The sequence below is a fragment of the Theropithecus gelada genome, chromosome 17, assembly GCF_003255815.1.
Source record: "Theropithecus gelada isolate Dixy chromosome 17, Tgel_1.0, whole genome shotgun sequence".
NCBI lineage: Eukaryota > Metazoa > Chordata > Mammalia > Primates > Cercopithecidae > Theropithecus > Theropithecus gelada.
The window spans coordinates 17,203,059-17,215,602 of NC_037685.1; the positions used below are offsets into that span (position 1 = coordinate 17,203,059).

Here is a 12,544-nt window from a genome sequence, read left to right on the forward strand (position 1 = left end):
AATATAGAATCATTGACGACTTAAGCTGGAACGTTGTATAATGAATAATATCTAATATTTGCTCAAATTCATTCTTATAAAAAAGTATCCCAAATCTCCAATTAACACAAAATAAATACAGTATCATGCAATTATGAGATATTGGTGTCCTCCTCCTAATGCACAAATACAAATGTGAGCTGAAAAGATATACCTGCCTGGGTTATAATTAGTATTTAACTGATCATGTGCACCTGGGTTGTGGTAATGTTCTTGTGAGCACTGTTTTAAGTCAGTGAATGTGTGTGGTGGTAAATTATTTTTAAAAGAGCCAGTGCAGAACTAGCAACATTCTAATCAATGACATCATTTTGATACGGAATATATACTATATAGTAGTTGGAAAAACTTCTAGGGAATAAATGTTCCAAAACAAGCCGACTTGGCAGTGTATGTTCACCCACTGGGTGTCTCTAATACGTTAGAATTTGGTGTGTGACACATTTGTATGGGGAGTTTACATTAAGTATTTCAACATCATTTTCTGGAGGATTTTTTGAAAACTAAATTATTTGTGGTGTACTATCAGATCATCAAGAAGTGACACAAACTTGTTACTAGTAAAGTCACATCCTTTAACTATACATCAAAAATATGTACATGCTTATGGTCTTTCTCCCTCTCTCTCTGTCTCTCTTTCTCTCTTTGCAGTAGACATGGCAACTGTCTACCAAATATTTGTGTGTCTTCTTTCAAACGTGTCACTGAGAGGCAGCTACCTAGGCCAGGACTGCATTTCCCAGCACCCCTTACAGTCAAGTGTGGCTGTGTAACTTGTTCTCACTTATAGACAATGTACGTTGTCTGGTTTCTTTTCTTCATCTGCTTGCCATAGGCAGAGGATTCTTAGGCTTCTAGTCTGAGTCCCCAAATAACCACATGGAAGACGGCAGGCTGACTAGGAACACATACATTGGACTATAACAAAGGTCAAGTAAATTTCATTATGTTAAAGTAACAGATGTGCGTGCGTGTGTGCATGTGTGTGTGTGTAAAGTATAAAATATAATCATTCTGAACAGTTGCTTATAATGATCTTTATAATCTGAAAATTTCATGCATCTAATCAAAATCCTCTTATCAGGCATCAAGATGTCACTAGTATTTTAAACTCATGTTACAAACAGAAAGTGTAATGAAAGTCATTTTCAATTTTGGTTTTTATTTTGAGAAAAATGAAGCAGATCTTTACTTGCAATGTGTAGACCATTGCTTGTATTCTTTTATCATTAAAAAACATAACCAGATAATTATTTTAGCTCTAGTAAACAGTTTCTGCTTCCATAATTTATCTGTTGTTGATGTCATAACACATAAATTTCAATCTTCTTTAATAAATATTTGTCCCTCAAACAAAAATGATATAACCAAAAAATTCAACAAAAATCTGTAGTCAACAAGTAATGCTTTCTTCTTAACTAATTTTTAAAAAATCAATAAGCATGCATCACTTAAATAGAAAAAGTCCAGAATTTTCTTTAACTGTGTTGAAAGGTCCAAAAGTTATAAAATAAGCCCTATAATGAATCTTTATTAATGAATGAATATAAAACAAAATAGTTTGTGTTTTCTTTACTAAAGGCCACTTCTTTACCATATGCCACTCAGAAATATGAAATGATATAAGAAACTTTTCAGAGAACTCATAAGACTACATATTATTGTGAAAGAAGTTTAAGAATCAGAAAAATTGAAGTGGGATAATCTGATAAATTCAAATATATTTTCTTATATAAGAATGTCAATGGATAAAAGTTGATAATAACAATGTTTTACTATTACTTAATTTGCCTTTGAGTTTTATGTCCTGATTCATTATAGCCTTCTCTGGAAGGGCAGGTATTGCTTTCAAATGGTTTGAAAACTAAATTCTTTGCGGTGTAGTGGGTAGAACAGGCAAGTAACAAGTAAAGTAGCAATTATAATGCAGTATGATGTAGCACACTACAGAGAGCACAAACAATGATAAGGAAGCATGTAATGGAAGAAGCAGGTAACCCAGACTGAGAGGTCAGAAATCTCCTTGAAGAAATTGTGTTTGTATTAAAGCCCAGGTGCTGATGAAAAGGTGGCCAGGTGCAGAGTCAAGGAAGGAGGTTTCTTAGGAGAGAGTACAGCAGGGGTTGAGGGCAACGTGGAACATCCAGGCTACAGTGCGTGAAGACTAAAGCAACTCCATCTTGGATGCAAATCTGCCATGTTGACTTCTAATTAACATTGATTCTGAGAATGCCTCTGAGATTTCTACTTCATCTGCTGTCACTGTAAATTCTGCCCTGAGGTCACAACAACCTTGACCATACATCCTGCCCTTAGGCAGATTAACATAGCATTCTTGCCTTTCATTGAGGGGTCCAGTTCAATTATCCTACACATTCCTTCTCTATGGTTTATAAACCCTGAGTATACGAGGTAACAGTGAGAAGATCCAACATCTTGTCTCAGGGTCAACCGAGATGCAGACGTGGCTTCTGTTCATATGTCCCTATTAAATATTTATTTCTAAGAAAGTGTATTTGTCAGTCTCTTTCTTCAGTGTCTCAGCTTCCTGGGCTGTTGGAGGTAGGTTTGTGTAGACCTTCTCGCTGCTGGAACAAGGTGTGAACAGGAGTTAGTACACACAGCCTTATAAGTCACGTGGAGGGTTTTGGTCTTCATCCTAGGAGCACTGGAAAGCTAATAAAGGGTTTTAAGCAGGATAGAGACACAGTTTTGTGCTGCAGGATGTTTATTCATGTAAGAGAGTAGGGAAAGAAGAGATGGGCTGTCAGGTTACCAGTGATGGAATGAATCCAGGGAAGAGATCACAGTGGCCAAACTAGAGTAGTGGCTGTGAGTATGAAAGAAGCAAACAGATTCAAGAGACACATTAGGGTGTCCATTGGATTTAGTGACTTTAGAGAGGAGAGGCAGGAGCTGAGGTCTTCTTGTACTTTCTAACCACTTTTTGAGTGGGTTTCTACTTAACTCTTGGGATCAGGTTACTAGCCCCTTGTCTGATCTCAAACTGAGGATTTTAGTCCTATCTCAGACCCAAATGAGAAGAGAAAAGCCATCAAAGCCTCTCAATGTGGTCTAACATCTAACCTCTCCCCTTCAACCCAGGAGCCAGGAGACCATCCCAAGTTTGTATTTCAAATAGTTTTATTTTCTGTAGTCGATGCTTGTTCCTCGTTCCTGCTATGTACCAGAAACTTAAGAGTTACTCATAATTTGAGATGGTGTGTTTTGATGTATTCTGACACATGAAGGTTTTGTATTATTTTTTCCTTGCTCCTTTCAGATTTACTCTGTCGCTCTCTGAGACTCCATGTAACAGCAACTGCATTTTAATGCAATGGCAACTACGAAAACCACAGAACTATCAGTCATTGTCAAATACTTCATAAATGGAGACAGAGAAGGGGTTCAGTTCTCTGTGTAACAAGGACAGAGGAGAAAGGTCAGTGGTCAGTGATATATCATGTGGTACAGGATTTTCCCTTCAGCAATCTTCCGCTAAGACTCGCTCACAGTGTGAAAGCCTTTGTCTGCCCAGAGACTGAATTCTAAAACCACTCCTCAACTTAAAGCTCCAAATATTCAAGTCTCCGCTCTGTATAGCATTGGAGAAAGTGAAGAAGGCACTGCAAATGCATTTAGGGAAAAAATTAATTTTTGCCATTCATGAAGGCCAGGAACTAATATTAACAGTTGTTTAACTTATGAAAAATTAATTAGACGACTTATAAATTATGTATGTGGGAAAAAGAAAATCTGTCAATGGGTGGTTTGAGGATTCAGAAGAGCACTTAAGTTGATAACAAAAGGTATTTTGTGCAGCAGGTCACACTGGGGTAGGCTTTTATTCTGCTTTTGTGCCTGAAAATGGTGAATACAGAATTGTTCTTATGTAATTCCCTGGTAGAGAGGGAACTAGTCATTCCCATAACACATTTATCATTATGTGTGTGTCTGCTATTTAGAAGTATAGAAAACAGTAGACAAAAATTTAATGAGAAAGTCAGAGAACTGAAAAGTCACTAGAACAGCTAGAATATCTGAATGCTGAACCCGTCTGCCTAGCAACATGGCACAACCTCATAATGATCCCTTCTCCCAGATCTCTTGAGAAAAGAATAAACACAGCAACCCCGGTAGTCAAACTCATTCATACATGTGATGTAGAAATTAAACAACAGATTTAATTCTGAAACAAGTTTAGGTTTATCTGTATTTTAAAAAATATTGTAGAGCAATGAAATATATTTTCTTACTTAATCTGACTTTTAAAGGAATATTTAATTTATGGTACTTTTTCTGGTTTATTTTATCTTTTCCATACCAAGTAATATAGGCAGTTGCAACATCCATGAACAGTTGCTAATTGGAGCACAATGTATTAGAAATGTTCAATCTCACTTTGAAAGACACATTACAAATATGAATATCAATTAATATGTCTTTTAAAAAGTTACCTAAATCTATTTTTGGGACAATGTTTATTTTGAATAATTAAAAATAAAGGTGATTTAAACTCAAAATAAATTATTCTAGTTTAAATTTTATAATGAAAAGAGAAGTAACAATGATTTAGGAAACAGCTGTTCTGAGTTAACGGTATATTTATCTTCACTTTCAAACTTTGTAGGCATAATTGGAATCTTTAGTGTAAATCAAATAACAATCTTCAATTAGTATATCATAGATGACTAAACGTTGTATGAAAGAAATCAAATTCTGATACTCTCTGATTTTCTACAACTGTTTCCCTTTTACTCTTTTCCTTAAGCTTCTTAAGGAAAAGATATATTGTTTTCTGTAGTTAAAGAACATACTGCAATTAACACTAAGCAGCAGTGTCTCAAATAAATAGGAAGACATTGATAAACTTGGCCAGAATTACAAAGACTTCTAAAAGAAAAGTATTAATATATCTAAAGGGTGGTCTAAAATCCAGAGAATACTTTTCTTCACATACTTAATAATCAGGTAGTCATTTATAATTCCAGGTAGGTGTGGCTTCCTTCATTTTAGGGAAGTCTGACTCAGGGCTTCACTGTAGTATTGTAGTATTCCACTGGCTTTCAAGGTAATTTTACCCTTGAGATTTTATCCTATACTTAGGATTCTACAGAAAAAAAAAAATTATGCATGAAAATATTAACTGCAACTTTATGGTCAACTCTAAGGTCCTCTTTTAATCCACAGATGCCCAAATACTAACTTAAAAATGAGTGACTGAAACATGTCTCATTATATTCTAGGCATCTGCAGTGTCAAATCTACAGAGACAAGTGCACCTGGAGACAAATGACCAGACTACCATAAAACAGAAGCTTAATTATGTTCACTTACATTTCAAATTATTCCCAACAAATTACCCTGGTAGGTGACACATCCATCAAGCCAAGACTCTAATTTCATATTCACAGTAATGTGTTTCTGTAAACTACTGTAATAAGGTTTTAACTAAATTTTCCCCTTGACCTTACTGTGCTGAAATATTGCAGGCTATGTGTTTTGCAGTTTCTCCAATTAATTTCTGACCTTGGTGCTGCCTGGGCACAATGAGGCAAGTGAAGGGTGGAGATCAGATTTAATTTTGAATTTCCTGACTGCTGCTGCTCTGTATCTCAACTTGAACATTACTTAAACATGTTATTTTTGGTCAATGACTTTTTTATGCAGCACATTGGGCAGATATAATTAAGCAGGCTAAGTTTTGTTCTCAGTTGTCCTCTAAGTTCTTGCATGGGAACTTGGAGTCTCAACAGGAAACACCTGTATGGTGGTTGTATACCAAGCATTCCCAGAGAATTAATATATAACATTGTTCCCGAGCTTCACAAGCTATTCCCCAAATAGAAATGCCCAGCTGTATTTGAAGGCTGTATTTTGAATTACTAGTGAGAATGCAAGCTCTCAGCTTAAAAGTAAACTTTATTTTAAGGATCTATTTGGCTTAGCTATATGATGGGTCAACCACATCGTTCGTTTATTTCATCATTCAATATTAGACTTTTTAAAAGTCAAACAACCTTTATTGAATGCCTACTCTGTGTAAGGACTGCAAAGGTTTAAGAGAAATCAGACTTAGATCAGGCGTGGTGGCTCATGCCTGTAATCCCAGCACTTTGGGAGACCAAGGCAGGTGGATCACCTGAGGTCAGGAGTTCCAGACCAACCTGGCCAACATGGTGAAACCCCATCCCTACTAAAAATACAAAATTTAGCCGGGCATGGTGGTGGGTGCCTGTAATCCCAGTTACTTGGGAGACTGAGGCAGGAGAATCACTTGAACACGGGAGGCAGAGAGTGCAGTGAGCCGAGATTGTATCACTGCACTCCAGCCTGGGCGATAGAGCAAGACTTTGTCTCAAAAAAAAAAAAAAGAAAGGAAAAAATATTTTTAAAATATATATTATATATTTTATATATATACATATATATATATATGTATTGTTGTTGCTGTTGATGTTGTGGGTTCTGTCTCTCTGGTGGGCCCTGTCTAATACATTGGGGCCTTTGTCAGTTTCAACCCCAGCTAAGGATGGGAAAATAGGTTCCTCCCAAAAACTTGCAGTTACAATCTTTTCTCATTCAGCTACAGAATTTGAATTTACTACAACAGAGATGTCTAGATGACATCTAGTTAAGAAACTGAATTTATCAGGGATCTGTTCTGCCCCACGGAGTAGAACAGAAGCAAGCACAATTCTAGTCAATGATGACACATGTTCCCCCTAGACCTCACAGTATACCTACAGATAAAGCATCAACTCATAATAAAAAATTAGGATTTGTATCCAAAATGCACAAGTAACTATTAAAATTCAACAATTTTTTTAAGAAAACTATATAAGTTGAAAAATTGGCAAAAAAATCTGAATAGACACCTCGCCAAAGAGGATATACCAATGGCAAAGAAGCTATGAAGATATGATGAACATTATGTCATTAAGGAATTGCAAAGTAAAACACTGATGCAACACTACTACATGCATATTATAATGGTGAAAATCCAAACACTGCTAACATCAAATGCTGATGAAGATGTGGAACAAGAGAAACTGTCATTCATTGCTGGTGGGAATACAAAATGGTACAGCCACTTTGGAAGATGGCTTGGTGATTACTTACAAAGCTAAATATAGTCTTACTGTAGGATCCAGCAATCACATTTCTAGGTATTTAACCAAATAAGTTGAAAACTTATATTCATACAAAAATATGCACGTAAGTATTTACAGAAGCTTTATTCATAATTGCCAAAACTTGGAAGGAAGCAAGATATCCTGCAATAAGTGAATAGATAAACAAACTGCAGTATATCCAGATAATTACCCAGTGATCTTACTGAGTAATTACCACTCATGGGTTTCAAGTTACTTAGTGATAAAAAGATGTGATCTGCCTGGGTGCCATGGCTCACACATGTAATCCCAGAACTTTGGGAGGCCAAGGCAGAAGGGTCGCCTGAGCCCCCAAAAAACTTGTAGATAAATATGCATTGTAGCTTTATTTAAAATATTTAAAAACTAGAAACAATCTAAGTATCCATCAACAGCTGAATGGAAGAACAAATTATGTTACAATGAAATACTACTCACCAACAAAATGAATAAACAATTAATACATGATACAGTATGAGTGAATCTAAAAATAATTATGCCAAGTAGGGGAAGCCAGCCAAAAAAGAATATACGCTGTATGATTTTATTAATATAGACATATTGGTTAACATGAGGGCTCATTTACATCATCACAGGCTTTATGAAAAAAACATCAACAGCAAGAAAAGTAATTATAGAATGTCAAAATTGGAGAGTAAGAAATAAGATGGAATAAAAATACTATAAATAAAAGAAATGAATATAAATTAAGATCAGCATGGTTGAGTACTTTTCTCCAGTAATGTTTAGGGCATTGTTATACATAGAGTAGGCAAAGAGTTGGATCCAACTAAGTTTGGAGTTTGGTGAGGAGAGTATGTCTAAGAGCACAGCGGCAGGTGACTGAGGATATATAATAGGAAGTTATACGCAGAGTTCAAGGAATATAAACTTAAAACAGGAAAGTAAAAATTTGAATGGAATTAGGGTCAAAGACAAAGTAGAAAATTCCAGTATAATCAAGGAATTATTGGAATTTGAGTACTAGAGACAGTGAGCTAGAAAAATAGGAAGTATTACCATTAGTCAAAAAGTAGGATGTTTGCACCTGAGATAATAGAAGGGGTACAGTTATTGGAAGCATCAATATTAGGATATTAGCATGAGAGTGGGTAGCTAGTGTGGGATAGAGGGCAAGATCTTTGGAGCAGAGAAGTCAAGGAACTGAGAGGCCAAGATGTTGGAAAAACAGTCCACATAGATACTGAAATTGCTAAGAACAATGACAATCACATAGGATAGAGTGACAGTCCTCTGCTAAAAGAAACTTTTAACAAATGACAGGAATAGCCCAGGGAAATGCACTGTGGCAAATCTTATAATAGGACAGAAAGAGCTTCAAAAATGAGGTTTTTTAGGGAGTAAGGAAAGTAAGCATTTGGAAATGGTAATTATCAGTAATAACTTCTCTGGTGATCTTTAGATTGTCGGATCTAAAGACGAGATGATTGTGGGAGGAAACAATGCTCCATTTGAGAGAGCTGCCAGGGAAAGAATTTCAGGGGAGAGCCAGGTTTCCCTCACATAAGGAAAGTGAAGGGAACACTCAGAAGACAGTTTGAGCATGTAGAAAATTTTGTTGGTGACAGATGTGAGTGCCAAGAAATATTGACAAAATTGTTTAGGAAGAAATCTTGTTTACGTGAGGACTATGAATAGATTTTGTTCTGTAAACTGTGTACTTGGGCAGATGTTTATATGTAGATGGTGGTTGTGGTCGGCTTCCTATTCAATAAAGACAGCCTCTTTATGGTCAATATTATCATTTACAAACATCAAAGATCTTGTTTTTTCCCTCCCATTATAATGTCTGTATGTACATATGTATGGCTAATATAATTAACCTGGCTACAATTAACTCAATTTAAGACCCAAATATAAACCACATAGAGAACAGAAGTGTCAACATAGGCACAACGTAATTGGCATATCTCAGATGGGGAACAGGCATTAACCAGAACTTGTAAGAACGCTTAGTTCCATAGTTTTCTGTTTGCCTGGTTAAACAACAAGCATCTTAATACAGCTCTGATATTTCTCAATACGTTGAATAGGATATGTTCATTCTCATTGACTAGAAGGTGCAATTCCTGTTTTAGTAAATCCTCATTCTCCATTGCCTTATTTTACACAAAGCGATGTGCATTGCAAGTGCAGAGGAAGTTTGAGGGATGGGGTTGGGATTGAGTTTCACTCTGCCAGGACACCACTCGCTTCACTTTTCCTGAGATTTAAGGAAGGCAAAGGGAGCTGCCAGTGCTGCCAGTTAACTCCCACATGAGTAGCCCACCTCTCAAACTTCCAGTGGTCTGAAGAAGGGAAAGTTAATTCCTCTGTAACTACAGCCTTGGCTGGGTAAACGCATTTTCAGGCAGGCCATGGAGACAAAGAGCTTGTGTTTTGTCTTTCCATGCAGCGACATTCATAGTGGGATGATTTTGTATGCTTTGAGGATCAAGAATCCCACTATCCTATCCTATGTGTGGTCAAAAAATTCTTAATATTTTTGCATTACATAACTTAAACACTAGATATTATTTTTCTATTGAACCTTGTTATTTGGCCTTTGCACAGTTAAAAGATCTAAAAATTGCAGTCATCATATGCCCAAAGTTTTAACGTGACTAGCTCTAGCTGGCATATTAAAAATTTTAATGAACTGTTATTCAAGATATGCATCATTTTAGGAAACTTTAAAATTTACCAGCAAAACAGTTAAAATGAAATTTATTTTCTTCAAGTTATTTTATAATGTCTTTAAAAAAAAAAACCCCAAAAAACAGGTGACTCCTGAATCTCACTACTCTTTAGAGAGGAAAAAAATACTGTTTTAAAAGATCTATGCTACTTTTAGTTTCATAATATCTCTGGGGACTATAAATTGGTGCTTTCTACAGAACAGTATAGCAAGCTTGTTCTTTAAAGTCTAAATAGCTGCTAAAACTAATATTTAAAAAAGAATAGAATAGCTGTATCATTTGATTGTGTCTATTATTCTGGCATTTAATCAATTTGTCCTTTATTTTTATGATTCTCATCAAAACGATAGCAATGTTCAAGAATTTTTAGTCAACTTCGTCTTGAGCAATAGTCAGTGTTTAAACATGTAGAGGACTACGTGCTCACAAACAGGGTGTTCCCCATAAGTCCTGCTCTCGCAAACGAAGCAGGGCGTTCCCGACAAGTCCTGCTCTTGCAAACGAAGCAGGGCGTTCCCAATAAGTCCTGCTCTCGCAAAGGAAGCAGGGCATTCCCAATAAGTCCTGCTCTTGCAAACGAAGCAGGGTGTTGGGGGCCTGTTTATATGTAAACATCTTGAAAATCCAGAAAGTCAGGGAAAGGTCAGAAAAACAACAATGTGTCTTGTGACTTGGCAACATTCCACAAACGACTGTATAAAATAAAGCGGAGCGCGCCATTCGAGTCGGCCGCCATGTTTGTCTTGTCTTGTGTTGTCTTGTGTGTTCATTCCTTTGTTTAGGAAACACGCGGACCCCAACATCTGGCGCAGCGAGCAGGGTCCGTGGCTCCACGAGAGCAAGGAACCGGAGGGGGAACACCCCGGGCAGGTAAATAAAGAAAGGGGGACCCACGGGAAAATTATGGGGAATTCCACCTCTCTGGCCTCTGAATATTTGCGGTTACTCCAGGGACTGTTGATGTCTATAGGAGTAGTAGTTAGTTAAGGAACATAAGACTTTGAAGTGATTGTTTGCCCATGTTGAACAACATTGTTATTGGTTTCAATATCAAACCAAAGTGCAGTTAAATCGAAAGGAATGGTTACAAGTGGTTAAAGTACTGCGTCGAGCTCATCAGCGAGGGCAAATGATGCCTCTGACTTTGTGGACTTTGTGTGTAGTTCCATTACTCAGGCATTAGAGTTACTTGAAACTGACTCGGAGTGTGGCGGTACTGCCACAGGAGGTGAGGCATCCGAAGCTTTAGAGAGGAATGATCTTAGAGAGGAACATGTTTATGCCCTGGTTGTTGAGGACAAGGAATTGGAAAAAGAGCTAATGCCTTCTTCATCTGAAGGAAATTCTGATTTGCAGCACATTTTAGAGATGTTACAACAGTTGTTGAAATTGCAAGATACCGCTGCTCCTGTTTCTCCTATCTCTCCGCCATGAGCCTTCCCTGTTACCTTCCCTTCTGCTAAAAGGATTTCCCTTTGCCTCCACCTCCAACCTCTTTGCCTATGTCAGGTCAGGTTTTCTCTGTGCCTCTTCCTCCGGTAGGAGAAAAGAAGGAATCGAAGGAAAAGGATGATTTCGAGGAATTAGATTTATTCCCAATAACACGGGCTGCTTTTGGCCCCAATGCTCAGTTCCCAAACGGTGGCCAGAATGTGACTTTTACAGCCCTACAATTTAAATTTTTGAAAGAAATGAAAGCTACAATTTCTAATTATGGATCTCAATCACCGTTTGTCCTTGGCCTTCTCGATTCCTTCTCTTCAGAACATATGATGATTCCTATTGACTGGGAAACGTTGGGACAGGCTGTCCTTGATCGTTCGCAATGGCTTCAATTAAAAAGTTGGTGGTAAGAGGAAGCAAAAGTACAAGCTAGAAAAAATGCTACGCAAAATCCCCCAGGGCTACTGAAGAGCAGCTTACGGGTTCAGGACAATACGCCACTCTTAATGCTCGGGCAGGCCTAGATGATATTGTTCTCACTCAGATTAAAGCCTTGTTTATAAAAGCGTGGACTAAGGTTGAAATAGTGGGTAAAACTTCTTTTATCTTTTGTAAAGATCCTACAAGGAGCCACTGAGCGTATCCAGATTTTGTAGCCCATCTTCAAGATGCTGTATTAAAGACTGTAGGTTCAGGCCTTGCTGCTAAAATTCTTTTGGATACTCTGGCTTTTGAGAGTGCTAATCCTGAGTGCCAAAAATTGCTGCGTCCTCTAAAAGCTAGTGGAGCTAATTTAGCTGAATACATTCGGGCTTGTGCAGGTGTTGGAGGAGCTATTTACAATGCTCAATTGTTTGCTGGGGCACTTTCTAAGGCTTTAAAAGGCAATTCTAAACAAGGTATATGCTATCAATGTGGGAAACCCGGTCATTTTAAAAAGGAATGCTGGAAAAAATTAGGCTCTTCTGCTCTAAAAGAAAAAAGGTTACCATCTAATATGTGTAAACGATGTGGCAAGGGTCGACATTGGACCAATGAATGCCGTTCAAAAACTGATAAAAGTGGGAATGTACTGTCACCCCTCTCGGGAAATGGAAGCCGGGGCCCGCACGCTTGGGGCCCCAACAACTACAATGCAGGCCTACCCCAGTACCCAGTGAGCAGTGGCTTACAACATCAAGGAATGACCTCGAGTCCTCCTTAAAGACA

At 37.4% G+C, this 12,544-nt stretch overlaps 1 long non-coding RNA gene across 1 annotated transcript in view; it reads left to right on the forward strand.

Moving 5' to 3' along the window:
* Positions 1 to 12,544, forward strand: part of LOC112610741 — a 51,293-nt gene that overhangs the window by 15,232 nt on the left and 23,517 nt on the right. The window contains exons 3-4 of the long non-coding RNA XR_003116477.1: positions 3,323 to 3,481; positions 5,286 to 5,406. This is a non-coding gene — a long non-coding RNA (uncharacterized LOC112610741). The remainder of the gene's footprint in view (positions 1 to 3,322; positions 3,482 to 5,285; positions 5,407 to 12,544) is intronic.